The sequence below is a fragment of the Rhinopithecus bieti genome, unplaced genomic scaffold, assembly GCF_001698545.2.
Source record: "Rhinopithecus bieti isolate Rb0 unplaced genomic scaffold, ASM169854v2 scaffold_18466, whole genome shotgun sequence".
NCBI classification, from domain to species: domain Eukaryota; kingdom Metazoa; phylum Chordata; class Mammalia; order Primates; family Cercopithecidae; genus Rhinopithecus; species Rhinopithecus bieti.
The window spans coordinates 152,904-168,118 of NW_016809319.1; the positions used below are offsets into that span (position 1 = coordinate 152,904).

The 15,215-nt window shown below is 45.6% G+C and overlaps 2 non-coding genes across 2 annotated transcripts; one reads left to right on the forward strand and one right to left on the reverse strand.

Moving 5' to 3' along the window:
- Window positions 1-9,520: 9,520 nt before the first annotated feature.
- Window positions 9,521-9,592, reverse strand: TRNAE-CUC (transfer RNA glutamic acid (anticodon CUC)). Its single transcript has one exon. It is a non-coding gene; the product is annotated as a tRNA-Glu (tRNA).
- A 464-nt stretch (window positions 9,593-10,056) lies between these two features.
- Window positions 10,057-10,129, forward strand: TRNAF-GAA (transfer RNA phenylalanine (anticodon GAA)). Its single transcript has one exon. It is a non-coding gene; the product is annotated as a tRNA-Phe (tRNA).
- Window positions 10,130-15,215: the final 5,086 nt, after the last annotated feature.

Here is a 15,215-nt window from a genome sequence, read left to right on the forward strand (position 1 = left end):
ATATATTCCCAGAAAGAAAACTCCAGGCTCAGATGGTTTCACCAGTTAATTCTACTAAACAAACGAGGAAAAATAATCCCAATGTTAAACTCATTTTATGAGGCCTGTGTAACCTTAATACCAAACCATTAGGGAATGATGAGGGAAAACAAACAACACAAGAAGTTTTTTTTTGTTTTTGAGATCAGAGTTTCACTTATCGCCCAGCTGGAGTGAAGTGGTGCAATCTTGGCTCACTGCAACCTTTGCCTCCCAGGTTCAAGCGATTCTCCTGCCTCAGCGTCTTGAGTAGCTGGGAAAATTACAGGCCGGGCGCGGTGGCTCAAGCCTGTAATCCCAGCACTTTGGGAGGCCGAGACGGGCGGATCACGAGGTCAGGAGATCGAGACCATCCTGGCTAACACAGTGAAACCCCGTCTCTACTAAAAATACAAAAAACTAGCCGGGCGCGGTGGCGGGCGCCTGTAGTCCCAGGAGGCTGAGGCGGGAGAATGGCGGGAACCCGGGGGGAACCACGCCTGGCTAATTTTTTGTTTGTATTTTAGTAGAGACAGGTTCGCCATGTTGTCCAGGCTGGTCTCCGACTCCTGACCTCCAGGCGTGCTACCTGCCTGGCCTCCCAAAGTGCTGGGAATTACAGGCTTGGAGCCACCGCGCCCCGCTGGGCGCGTGGCTGGAAATTTTTTTTTTTTTTTTTTTTTTTTTTTTTTTTTTTTTTTTTTTTTTTTTTTTTTTTTTTGACGGAGTCTGGCTCTGTCACCGGGCTGGGAGTACAGTGGGCCGGATCTCAGCTCACTGCAAGCTCTTGCCTCCCGGGTCACCGCCATTCCCTGCTCAGCTCCTGAGTAGCTGGGAAATTACAGGCCGGGCGCGGGTGGCTTCAGCCTGTAATCCCGCACTTTGGGAGGTCCGAGAGACGGGCGGTCACCGAGGTCGGAGATCGAGACCAATCCCCCTGGCTAACACAGTGGGAAACCCCGTCTCTACTAAAAATACAAAACTAAGCGGGCGCGTGCGGGCGCCTTGTAGTCCCAGGAGCTGAGGCGGGAGAATGGCGGAACCCGGGAGCGGAGCTTGCGTGAGCCGAGATCGCGCACCTGCACTCCAGCCCTGGACGACAGGCGAGACTCCGTCTCCAAAAAAAAAAGAAAGAAAAAAAAAAGAAATTACAGCTATTATCATTCATGAATGAGTGAGAAAACTCTGAGATGAGTAACAAACAGAATCCAGGATATACGTTTTTAAAAGATGACATGTCTTGAACCAAGTTAAGATTATTTATTCAGCATGGAGAAAGTGGCTAGCTTCAAAATCAGTAACGAATGGCCAGCGTGTGGCTCACGCCTGTATCCCAGCCTTTAGGAAGTCCCAGGAGGGAGATACTTGAGGTAAGGATTGAGACCACCTGGCCAACGTAGCAAAACCCCCTCTCACTAAAAAATAACAAAAATTAGCTCAGTGTGGCCTGCACTGTAACCCAGTTGGGAACAATTCTGTGATTTTTTGGGGGTCCTTCTTTCTAACATACAATCATAATTGATTTTTTTTTAATTCTCTTAAATCTGGAACATCATTCAAATCTACACATAGAAAATTCTCTTCTGTTAGTAGGAGTTTGGCCCCTAATTAAGGGCCAATAACATATCTAATCCTTGTGAACCCCCATGAGAACCCCGCTAAATCTGAGTTTTCCATGGGGCAAGGACGTTCTGCTGGCTGTCCCTTCCACATCCTCATCCCATATCCCTCACCAAACTTTAACTATGAAGCTGAGGAAGAAAGAGACATTAGGGAAGGTTTCAGGGAGAAACAACTTCCAAGATAAGGTCCTAGAGATGAACCAGACGGAAGTATGCAGAACAGAACTGCTCGGAGGATAGGGTCCCCCCGGAACCACAGAGATACGGGGTTACTGAGAAGCCCACAGAGAAGGTATCCTGGCTGGATGTGTCTGGCAGTTGTGGTAAGGCAAGGCACTGGCACTTTCCTAGAGTTGTCTCTTTCTAAGTCCAAGCGAGAAGTGAGACACACTACAGAGAGGCTGGACGAAGAACAGCAGCTGATTCCAAACATAATTAATCCTTCAGGCTGGCCGGGCGGTGATTCCAAGCCTGTAATCACCAGCACTTTGGGAGCCAAGGAGGGAGGATCACTTGAGGCCTAGGAGTTATCGAGACAGCCTGACAACGTGGCGAAACCTGTCTCTACTAGAAATACAAAATTAGCCAGGGCGTAGTGGCGCGCACCTGTAATCCCAGCACGTCCGGAGAGAACTGAGAGGAAAATAGTTTGAACCGGGGAGGCAGAGGTTACATGAGCCGAGATCCGTGCAACTGCACTCAGCCTGGGCCGCAGAGAGAGATTCTGCCTCAAAAACAACAAAATTAAGCCTTCGAGGAACTAGCTGGAATCTGTCTTTAGTTAACGAGCAGATTGCAAGGGTCGACGTCCATGTTCGTTTGTTGTAAAAAGAAGTATGTGTATTAAATTTTCCTTTTGCTTGTGTCAGTCCATTGCTGTATCTGGGAGCCTGGAGACACTGTCCTCTCAATTACAAGGGAACATTGTTCTGTGACGGTTATCTCTAGCTCCGTGTAAACAGAAGTCAAAAGAGGAGAAGAATGGGCTGATACGTAAGAACCCATGCATACTGAACAGTATTGGAAAGGGATTCTCCTAAAAACTTCCCAGTGAGAATTGAAAAGTGGTTGGCAACGGTGGGGATTCGAACCCACGCCCCAGAAGAGACTGGATCCTTAATCCAGCGCCTTAGACCGCTCCCGGCACGCTACAAGTGGAATCCGAGAATATACCTTTCCAGCACTTTCCCTAGTAGAGAATGTCCGCCCCCTACGCGTTTAAGGTGTACCAGTTTTCCCCAGTGGGATGTTGCCCCCTGCGGCGTTTAAGGTGCGTCTTCTCCCCACGACCTCTTTTCTGGAGCTCCCTCCAGTGCCACCAGAGAACTTCAGGCTGCTGTTCAGCCGCCACACACCCCGACCCCCAACACATTGCTTTCTCACTGATGGGAGTAGTGAGGAAGGAAACCGGCCGATCCTAGATGCCAGTCACTTGTGTCACCGATGTAAGAGGAAGCGGCCACGCGGACCGAGAGCCCCAGGGGACGCTGTGGGTCACAGGTTCGCCGTGGAAGGTGACGCCTGCCTGGAATTCCGACGCCGCTGAGCGAGTTTCGAGTGGTTTGGCCGAGGGAACGCTACGAAAAAAGGGGGCGCCATGCCAAAGAGCGCAGTTGTAGCTGTTTATGAAGGTAAAAATTCAGAAAAAATTCAGACCCGCGGTCTCCGCAGAAAAGGCACATAACGGTTCAGTTTGAAACTCCAAGATTCGAATCATTTAAAAGTATAGTTGCTGCTGTACTATAATGCGATGAATTGATAAAGTTGTTCGTTGCGTTTCTCTTAACTGCAGGCGACAGCGCATCGGTCTCCTTGGCCCAAATTTTTGACTGAGTCCTAAAATAAAAACGGATTGTGCAAAAAATTATGACAGAAATAAGATCATAATAAAGAAAGCGCTGGAGTTTATTTTGTCATTCATCTTCATTAAAATCAATGCTGACAGAAGTTTTTATCCAATATGCCTATGGAAACTAGGCTGTCTTACAAATTCTTTTTTTTTTTTTTTTTTTTTTTTTTTTTTTTTTTTTTTTTTGAGACATAGTTTCGTTCTTGCTGCCCAGGCTGGAGTCCAATAGCGCGATCTCGTCTCACCGCAACCTCCGCCTCCTGGGTTCAAGCAATTCTCCCGCCTCAGCCTCCCGAGTAGCTGGGATCACAGGCATGCGCTACCATGCCCGGCTGATTTTGTATTTTTAGTAGAGATGGGGGTTTCTCCATGTTGATCAGGCTGGTCTGAAACTCCTGACCTCAGGTGATCCGCCCGTTCCAGCCTCCCAAAGTGCTGGGATTACAGGCGTGAGCCACCGCGCCCGGCTGTCTTACAAATTCTTATACTTGAATTGTTCATAGGGAATTTATTGCATAGTGCCTGGTGTTAATTTCCTGTGGCTACTGTAACAAATTATCGGAAACTGTGTGTCTAAAAACAACAGATATGTATTCTCTTACAAGTCTGGAGGCCAGAAATCCACAATCAGTATGTGGGCCAAAATCAAGGTGTGGGCTGGGTCCAGCTCGCTCTAGAAACTCTAGGTAAAATCCTATCCTGGCCTTTTCCAGTGGTGGTGGTTGCTTGTTGACTTATGGCCACATTTCTCCAGCCTTCAAGGTCAGCACCTACAAATATACCTCTGCTTTGTCTTCATATGGCCTTCACCACCAAAAAAAAAAAAAAAAAAAGCTGATTCACTAAAAGTATCTCGTTGCAGTACTCTTAGCAATACATTATTTCCTAAGGAAATTACTTCAGGAAAATTACTAAGAAAAAAGATTTCCAAGAAGGCAAAAGCAATATAGTCACTCCCTACTCCATGTTGGTCAGGCTGGTCTGAAACTCCCGACCTCAGGTGATCTGCCCGTTCCAGCCTTTTTTTTTTTTTTTTTTTTTTTTTGAGGCGAAGTCTCCCTAAGTCACCCAGGCTAGAGTGCAATGGCGCGATCTTGGCTCACTGCAACCTCTGCCTCCCGGGTTCAAGCGATTCTCCTGCCTCAGCCTCCTGAGTGGCTGGGACTACAGGCACCTGCCACCATGCCCAGCTAATTGTTGTATTTTTAATACAGACAGAGTTTCACCATATTGGTCAGGCTGGTCTCGAACTCCTGAGCTTGTAATCAGCCTGCCTCGGCCTCCCGGAATGCTGGGATTACAGGCGTGAGCCACGGCGCCCAGCCTGCTCACGCCCTGCTCTTTCTCCTTGTCTCACTTTCCTTTGTTCCTCCGTATTCCCCAAGGTAGGCGTGCCTCTTTTCTCACCTGCTGTATCAATCTGGGCTCTCTGCCTGGTTCTCTCAGTCCCTCACAACAGCAATAATCTCCTCTCCACTATCTGCCTGGTTCTCTCAGTCCCTCACAACAGCAATAATCTCCTCTCCACTATCAAGGCTATATTCTCCTACCAGTTCTAGATCTCTGAGAACAAGATGGCCGAACTTGAGGGAGATTGACCACTTTTTGACAGCTTTAACCTTCAAGGACACAAAGCAAGGGTGCCCTCCTGCTAGGTGCTAATTGGTTCAATGTTTCATCAGCTGCATCTTGGTCCATCAAAGGCATCAATCCAGAGACTGATTTTCTCTCTGGTGTTTGCATTCCTGCATGGTAAACTAGAAGGGTGAAATCAAAATAGAAAAATGGCAGAAATTATTTGAAAGTGACGATATCAACCAGTGAGCACCAGAAATCCATTAACCCGTTCAACAAGTACTGACTGAATGCCTACTCTGTGCCTGGGCACTGAATATTCAGGATGAACGCTGACACCGGCGGTCCTCACCCTCACAGCTAGGAGGAAAGGCAAACTGATTAAGCGATTGTAAGTCATCATCGTGACTGAATTGGTGCTGGGTCACGCAGCTCGGGATTGGAACTTAGTGTCGATCTGGAAAGGCCTGCTTGGAGAAATTTACGAATGCACTGAGGAATGGGGTGGAGGTAGTAGGTTGGAGCGAGACAAGACTGGCGAGAAGTCTGAAAAGAGAAAGACAATTTGGGTTGTAGGGGGGCCGCTGGCGGGATTGAACCCGCAACAGAACCACCCCCACAACCCCTCTCTCTCCATAGAATCCCTGCTTCCTGGGTGAAAGACTGAGAATCCTGAAGGGGTCAGGAATGAGAAGGACAAAGGAGAAAGAAAAGAGTAGGAGGGCTTCTCCCACAGTTCCCGCGGATCAGTTGCGTAGGTGGTGGAGGTCCCTGACAGCTGCAGCTGCCTGGTCATTGCTGGATCTGTGATTCTAAAATTCGGAGCAGTAACGAGCCCAAGGGTGCACCTGAGGAAAGAGTAAGGGCACACAGAGTCATAACAATGTATGTATGTATTTGAGCCAGGGCCTCGCTCTGCCACGATCAGAGCTCATTGCGGCCTCGAACTTCTGGGCTCAAGAGATCCTCCTGCCTCAGCCTCCAAGCAGCTGGAATTACACGCACAATTGACCGCGCCTAGCTTTTCTTTCTCTTTCTTTCTCTCTCTCTCTCTCTCTCTCTCTCTCTCTCTCTCTCTCTCTCTTCTCTCTCTCTCCCCCCCCACCTCTCTCTTTTTGGTAGAAACGGGGGTCTCGCTTTTTTGTCCAGTTTGATCTCTAAATCCGAGGCTTCAAGCGACCCTCCCGCCTCCGCCAGAAGGAAGAATGTAAACGGGACATGAATGTGTCCCTGTTGCCCGGCCCTGGCGAGGCACTTGCTAGTATCCTCTATCCAACTGCCGGCTGAATGTGTTCTCTCTAGGAATCGAGGAGGACTGCCTTTCTCGCTGGTTCTATTTCAGTCCCGATCCCACAGCTTCAGTCCAACAGGTTTGCTTTGTTTGATGGGCCGGGCATGAGAGTGAGATTTGGAGCTATCCTCACACGTTCCTGGAAGTTGAACAGAGATCTCTGTTAGAACTAAACTGATTCCCCAGGACCTATCAACTTGAGAAGTTTTCTGGGTACCTGTACGTACTTGTCAGCAACTGCCATATATAAGTCTCTCTCTGTCGCCCAGGGTGGAGTGCAGTGGCGCGATCTCGGCTCACTGCAAGCTCCGCTTCCTGGATTCAAACAATTCTCCTGCCTCAGCCTCCCGAGTAGCTGGGACTGCAGGTGCCCGCCACCGCGCCCGCTTAAATTTTTTTTGTATTTTTAGTAGAGACGGGGGTTTCACCATGTTGGCCAGGCTGGTCCCTGACCTCAAGTGATCCGCCCGCCTCTGCCTCCCAAAGTGCTGGGATTACAGGCGTGAGCCACCACGCCCGGCCGCTTTTGCTTCTTCCGATCCCTTGTCCTGGAATGCTGGTTTCCATTTTGTTCCCTAATAAAAATCTTGTTCATTCTTCAAAGCCCACTTCAGATAAGGTCTTCTCCACCCCACCTCCAAATCTCCTTCTCTCACACACACACAAACACATGCCATTGTATTTTTCCACACTTCATTTTAGCAGGTGACTCTTCTGCCCAATAGAAAACTTATTCACACTATCCGTCTTCTTCATTCCCTAAGTACCGTGAGAAGAATGATGATGATGATAACATTAATAACATGGATTTGGATAATTGGCTGACTGCTTTTGTGTATTATGTTATTGACTCATCACAACTTTATATAGTAAATACTATAATACTTCTATTCCCATTTTACAGTTGAGAAAATCGGGATTTGGGGGGTGTCAAGAGGTGAGATTTGTGTCTTGGTCGTTTTTCATTTTTCATAGTGACTAGTATAGTACAAGCCTACGGGCTCTGAATATTTATAGATTGATTCATTGACCCTAGCTGTTGACTTTTTTGTTTTTGTTTTTGTTTTTGTTTGTTTGTTTTTAGCAGTCATTCACATTCTCTTTCCTCCTCTTGTCCTGATGCATATTTTGGTTTTATTTTTTCGACTCTCTCTCTGAGTTGACGAGTAATCAGTGGCAAGTCTGGTGAATAAACAGAACCTACTGTGCCAAAATGCAAAATGAAGGAATTTTGTTTTCCTCTGGGCAATGAATAATAGCTTATATGAGAAGGAAAGAAAGTGGTAGCATTCGAAGAAAAGTTCTTCATCTCTAATCCAATTAGCTTTATATGGAAAATGAAGGAAAAGAAAGGGAAAAAAAGAGGCATTAATCAAGATAAATTAACCCAGACAGTTCCTTTCACAGGGGTCCCAACCAGACTGTTTTCTGATAGCAGAGGCATAAAAACTAATGAAGCAAGAGATTCTTGCTGCACATAGAGGAGACAACGTGTGATATCATGAGAAGAGGGTGCTGCTGTTCAAGAAGTGATCACCACCAGGCCTAGAGGGTTGAATTCCTATGAAACATTAGATTAAAAGACTTCCGTATATACAGGAATTTTACAAACCATATTACTTTTATGTCTATGTCAAAATAAAATGTCTTAGTCAAATGTATGTGCCAAAGTTTATTAATTCAAGGAGAGAACTGACAAGATGACAAACGAGTGTCCCATCTCAAGGAAGTTTTGGAAACTGAATATATGGGGCAAGAGAAGCGAAAGTGCAATTAATTAGAAAAAGTCCTGCTTCATTTAACTTGATCATAAAAACATCATGTCCTGGCCGTACGCGGTGGCTCACGCCTGTAACCCCAGCACTTTGGGAGGCTGAGGCGGGTGGGTCACTTGAGGTCAGGAGTTGGAGACCAACCTGGCCAACATGGTGAAACCTCCGTCTCTACTAAAAATAGAAAAATTAGCCGGGAGTGGTAATCCCAGCTACTCGGGAGTGCCTGTAATCCCAGCTACTCAGGAGGCCAAGACAGGAGAATTGCTTGAAACCGGGAAACCGAGGTTGCAGTGAGCTGAGATCGGGCCACTGCATTCCAGCCTGGGTGACAGAGAAAGACTCCATTTCAAAACAAACAAACAAACAAAAAACTCACATCTTCCATTTGCTGGAGAAATAATATCAGGAGCACCATGATTTTTCTTTGGAAACTTGTAGAGAAGTCATACGTGCCCCAAACTCTTATCAGATATAAGAAAGAAATAATAAGCAGTACATCTGGGGCTGCTCTTTAGACAGACCAAGAAACAAAGATTCATGCCTCAATACTGTCAGACAGGAGCCAGTCAGCACAGTCACCAAACCTTGTCAGGAGAGAAACAAAAATCTGCTTTTTCTCCAGTAGTTATCGGTAAATTTATCAAATGTGCATTCAGAGATGATGATGAATGCATTGTTTGCCTGTTTCTCAGTTTTGTGACAGCAGGTTTTAATTTAATTTAACATGAAATTAAACCTTCTCCTATCCTCTCTTAGGAAAATACATGATTTGTACGTTCATAGGGGAAGAAAGATTGAAGCGCTGGAGAGATGAAGCAGTCCCGAAACTGCTTTGGCCCAGAATATTAAATTACTGTGTAGGTATTTCTAGGGCTATCCCCTAGCTCCCAGCTGGAGCAGCGTGGAACTAACAGAAAAATCTGAGGAAGATAGACTGGGTGTGTAAACCACTGAGGTTCTAGCAACTTCAGAAGCTTGAACACAGCCATCAAATCTCCCAGAAATGACTTCCCCATTTCTTCTCTGTCGTCTTCATAACTGTCTTTTCAAAAGGTTATGCTAGTCTCGACTAACTCCTAATCGATTGTCTCTGGAATTTCCCGCTTACTGAATCACCCAATTGAATGAGTTAAAATTGTTAAAGCGCTTACTTAGAACAATGCCGGACACTCGATCTACGCTAGATTAAGTTTTCATTAATAAATGTTTTAAAATAATTGAAAATTACATCGCTTGTCATTTTGTACCTGGAGTACCAAAACACGAACGGGGTTTCTATGCAGAAAACACTTCATATGAAAATTGAAAGTTAACTTATCCACAATTATCTGTCTACGCAGAGATTTCGTTCCTGGATGAAAGAATTTGGAGGTTAAAAGAAAAACATCCTTTCCCTGACCGGGAATCGAACCCGGGCCGCGGCGGTGAGAGCGCCGAATCCTAACCACTAGACCACCAGGGAACTTATAAACGCCTTCTTAAAATACATTTATGAAGCTAGAACTCGACACACTTGCACACAGTTGACTTTTCCCAGTTTTCCAACGAATTAGTGCGAGGTCATGCCCTCGTATTCACCGACCTCTTGTTTTGCACCAACCAATAAAATCTGGACGCAGAGGGCGTGGAAACGCCATAACAGTAACTGGTAGGTTCGTAACTGGACGATGGAACGTGCTCTGTTTCGATGTGTGCATTCAACCGGGAATAAATTGTAACGTTAATTTGTAATTGTCTTCTTGCTTTTCTTTGCATAAAGTAGTGAGCCATATGAAGAACAAAGTAATTTTTTAATTTGTCTTTGGTTCCTTCGGAGTACTTGTCATTGTGGTTTTTGTTTTGTTTTGTTTTTTAATGAATACCTCATAGTAAATAAAAACATAAGTAATAAATTCATTAGGCCTTATTTCCAATGATGTGGGCGGAGCCGAAATAGCTCAGTTGGGAGAGCGTTAGACTGAAGATCTAAAGGTCCCTGGTTCGATCCCGGGTTTCGGCAAAAGGGCGCCCGCTTTTTGAGCCCAGGGCACTATAAATACTGTACTTTCCTTCTACAATACAGAAACACTCCTTAGAACCTAAAATGGGGCACATTTTCTCAGATTCATAAAGGAAATCGCAAGAACACTGGGATACGTTTATTTCTGTAGCAGAACTCTAGGTGGAGGTTTCAACATCTCACTAGATAAAAGAGGAAAAAGGCAAACGTGCTGAAAGAAGTTTAATCTTGAGCAATACCAATTACATTTTATTTTCGACCTATTTTCCCTCAATGAATATTTATTAAGTGAATTGTTATTGTTATGCGCGCATCTAATTGAAGAGACATCCTGAACAGGCTAAGTACGAGCAGCAAGGCTGTTTATTCACTCGGGTGCGAGCGGGTTGAGTCCGAAAAGGGAGTCTGTGGAGGGTGGTGGGATTGCAGCTAGTCTTATAGGTTAGGGGTAAGCAGTGGAAAGTTACACTTAGGGGCCGTTTATTGCGGGCAGGGTAAGAATGTCACAAGATACATTATCACAAGGTAGGAGGGGTCACAGAGCACAGTGTCACGAAGTTGATTGATCAGTTAGGGTAGAGCATGTTACAATGGTAGAAGGTCGCAAGGTTGGCTAATCAGCTAAGACAGGAACTATTTATCTTCTTTTGTGGTTTTCCTGTTGTCCCAGACTTTCTGGCTCCAGGATACCTTCTGGATGTGTACGTGTGGGACACAGGGGTCACAATGGCTTGACCATAGCACAGCCTGCTCCGAGGAAAAGGATAGAGAGAGGCACGGCCGGTGAACTGAAGGAAAGGTTCCTAGAAGAAAGAGCCGGCTGAGCTGCTGAAAGAGTGGCTCCTTGCTATGGGTGGGGGAGGGGCGGGGTGGGTGCTGAGCTGTGAAAGGGAGAGAGCCAGCATATTCCCTCAGCCACCTTTTTCCTAACCTCCTAATTTGCTAGCTCTTGGCGTATTCAACCCGTCTTCCTACTCGGAGGAATGGTCTCTGGTTTCCAAGTCTACTTAATATTCCATCTGAGCTTTTGACCCCTCTACCCATTCCATTTTGCTCTATGCTTGTGTCTTGCATCTCTCTCCTCCTTACGTGCCTCTCTTCAAACTACAGAATGTCTAAATCTCCATCTTTGGACAACAACAATGGAACACATGACCTTACGCATTATCCTCAGACTCTTTCCTTCCACTCAGCACTAAATCTGTTCTAAGAACAATGTTTACCCCATTATTTGCTCATTGGCTGAGGAGGTCTGCCTTCCAATCCCAGGAAACCATTACCATCAACTTTCCAACTTTCAAATGTCTTGACTCTTTTTGGTCCTATACTTAATTTTGCACAGTATAACAACCTATTGACAATCCTTTCTTTATGAAGCAGCCCTCCTTTGGACTTTGGGACTTTGAAGGAGCCTCGTTGTCTGGGGTGACACCAAAGGTTCATCATCTCACAGCCACAGAGATCAAGGACCTGGACACACAAGAGTGAGGTTAAGAGTGGAAATTTAATAGGTGAAAGAAAGAAAATATCTCTCTGCTACAGAGAGCGGTCCCGGAAAAATGGGTTGCCAAAATGTGGTGAAATGCAGGGAGTTTTTACAGATGAGCTAGTGGGGAGATGGCGTCTGACCTACACAGGGCACGAAAAACGCAGTTAGGACCAGGTGTGCCAACTGCATAGGGTGTGAATCTCTGGCAGCCCTCACCCCAATCTGTTATTACGCAGGTGAGTTCTCTGCCTGAGCTTCTCCATGTTGCCCATTTCTTTCTTACTGTACACATGCTAACAAAAAATGGAAGGTGGAGCCTCATGGTGGACATGCCTGGCCTCCAGGTAGACCTTTTCTATATAGGTGCAGCTGCCAGCCTTCCCCATTCAAGTTTCCAGCTTCCTTATCTATGTCTGCAGCTCCATCTTTCAGGCTGCTCTTTATCAGAAAAGGAATAATTTCTAGGGCTGCTTTTGTTAGAAGAGAAGTTCTGCTGAGGACTCTTTTGCCCTATCTACCTAAGCAATTTCTTTGTGCCTCCTGTAGCAACTTGACTCTCCATTATTTTCTCCATACTCTCTCACTATTCCCTTTCAGCTCCCCATCCCTCCAATGTTAATGACTTTGGTATTTTTTTAAATTAAATGTTTATTTTAGGTAGTCATAGATTCACATGCAGCTATAAGAAATAATACAGAGAGATTCCTTACCTGCTTGCCCCAATGGTAACATCGTGCAAAACTGTAGTGCAAAATCACAATCAGGATATTGATATTGATAAAGTCAAGATGCAAAACATTTCCATCACCACAAGGATTCCTTACTGCCTTTTACAGCCACACCCACTTCCCTACTGTCCCTGCTTCAACCTCTGGCAACTACTAATCTTTTCACTTTTATGATTTTGTCATTTCAAATATGTTTTAAAATGGAATGATACATTATGTAACCTATTAGGATTGGCATTTTGCACTCAGTGTAATTCTCTAAAGATTCATCTAGGTTGTTCAGCATCAAGAGTTCATTCTTTTTTCTTGCTCAATAGTATTCTGTGGTATGAATTTACCAGTTTGAACATTCACCTGCTGAAGGAAAGTTGAGTCATTTTCAGCTTTTGACTTTTACAAATAAAGCCACCATAAACATTTGTTTACTGGTTTTAGTGTTAATATAAATCTTTGTTTATCCAAGATAAATGTCCAGGAGTGCAGCTGCCGGGTGGTATGGTACTTGCACATTTAACTTTTAAGAAACTGTCACTGTCTTCCAGAACAGCTACATTTCATTCCCACCTACATGTTTACAGCCTCATCAGCATTTGGTTGTTGCCACTATTTTATTTTAGTCATTCTGATAGATGCATAGTGATATCTCACTGTGGTTGTAATTTGCATTTCCCTAATGCTAAGGATGTTGAAAACGTTTTTATGTGCTCATCTGCCATCTGTATATCTTCTTCGGTGAAATGTCTCTTTAGGTGTTTTATCCAATCCGATAAGAATAGCTGTGTACATGCCGGGTGCGGTGGCTCACGCCTGTAATCCCAGCACTTTGGGAGGCCGAGGCGGGCGGATTACGCAGTCAGAAGATGGAGACCATCCCGGCTAACATGGGGAAACCCCGTCTCTACTAAAAACACAGAAAATTAGCCGGGCGTGGTTGCAGGCGCCTGTAGTCCCAGCTACTCAGGAGGCTGAGGCAGGAGAATGGCCTGAACCCGGGATGGGGAGCTTGCTGTGAGCCGAGATGGCGCCACTGCACTCCAGCCTGGGCAACAGAGCTAGACTCCGTCTCAAAAAAAAAAAAAAAAAAGAGTACTTGTGTACAGGTTTTATGTGAGAAGTTCCTGAAAAGCTGGAAGTTCAAAACTTTTCCAAATCTCTGTCTTAGATTATGAAGTTGTCATGCCATGCAATTTGTTTTTTAAAAAAATTATTTAGTGATACTTCTTAAAGCAATGTAAGGAAGACTATTCAGGACTATCGTGATAGGCAGGGACCACTGCAAGGAGTTCTTGCAATAAGGGAAAGAGATTGGCCTCAATTCTGAATATAGCATGGGCAAGTGGGAATTTATAGCCAAGGAGCAGTGTGTGGTGGTCAGTGGACAGGAAATTACTAAGAGAAAACCTCAGAGGTAAGGGAAATTCTGGCTAAACAAACCTAACAGGATTCTTGCTGAAGACAGGCCAAGGTAATCAGACATCAATCATCTGGGGGATGGTGGAGAAATGAGGAGCCTGATCAGAAATGGAGGTTAATTAAACATAGATGATATGGGGTTCTTGCTAAACTGACTTGGCAGTGTTCTTTGCTAAAACTGGACGTTACAAGGAAGTGCATAGATGGGCCTAGCAGAAGATTCAGAAGCCTGACTAAAGTTTGGCCAAGAGAATAATCTTTGTTAAATTCTTATGCAACTTCATTTGCAAAGTGCAATACAGACTACCGTCTTGTTGTTTGAAGAAAGGAAGAACGCAACATGGAGAAATTTCCAAGATCATAAGTCACTAACGAGTTTCTTCCGGCTCTCACTGACTGAATGAATCACTATTCCCTGAGGGAAAAAAAAAAAAAGGAAGATCGAGCAAAGGGTAGCATATACCAGTCCCACCAGTGAACTCACGTGGTCCTCTGTATGCAAAAATAATGCTGTTGATTTTTAAAAAGAAATCCTGAAAAGGGAAGTTAAAAGAGACCGGGTCTCGTCGGTCCCGGGCGGAACCGCAGGCGTTGCTCGCAGGCGCGGTCCCACCGCCGCCCAACACGGGGAGTTTGACCTGCTCCGTGTCCGGCCTGGGCCTGGTCCCCCCCTCCTTAGACAACCTGGTACCCCCGGGCTCCCCCGGGAGTCCCATGTTGGTGCCAGACCCGGTGCGGACGCCCGCTCCACACAGCGCCGTAGCCCCGAACCCCCGAGCACCCACGATCCGCCGACCTCAGCCTCCCGGGGAGCTGGGATTACAGGCGCGCGCCACCGCGTCCGGCGCTTGGTTTGGTGGCACCGCGATCTTGGAGGCTGCAACTGCCGACTGCGTGTGCTGGGAGGCGGGATCCGTGCAGCGGATTCGTCGCGGCCCAGCCGGCTGCCGCTCCAGATTGCCGGAAATGCGTGGTAGAACTAGCTGAAGACACCGCAGAAAGCACTGGCAGAGAAATGAATGAGCATCCCTTACTATGTTGTCCTCGGAAACTTTACAAAAAGGTCAATTAAACAGATAGCTGTAAATTTAATAAGGGAAAGAGTGAAGGACTGTGTTGAGTGGGTTTCACAGACTTCAATATGTATATGAAATCACCTGGGGATCTGGCTAAAATGTGGAGTTCTAACGCTGTAGGTCTAGGATGGGGTCTAGGTATTCTGCATTTGTGAGGAACTCCCAGGTTAGGCCAGTGTTGCTGATCAGCAGCCCAGGCTGCAAGTGACAAGGTTGTTGATGCTTTGGGACCTGATGGTTCCACAAGTTCTTGTCACATCATTATAATATTAGAACATTGAAGAGAAAAGAAAAGAAAGAAAGAAAGAAAAGTAAATAAATAAATTATTATTATTATTATTATTATTATTATTATTATTATAGACAAGGTCTTGCTCTGT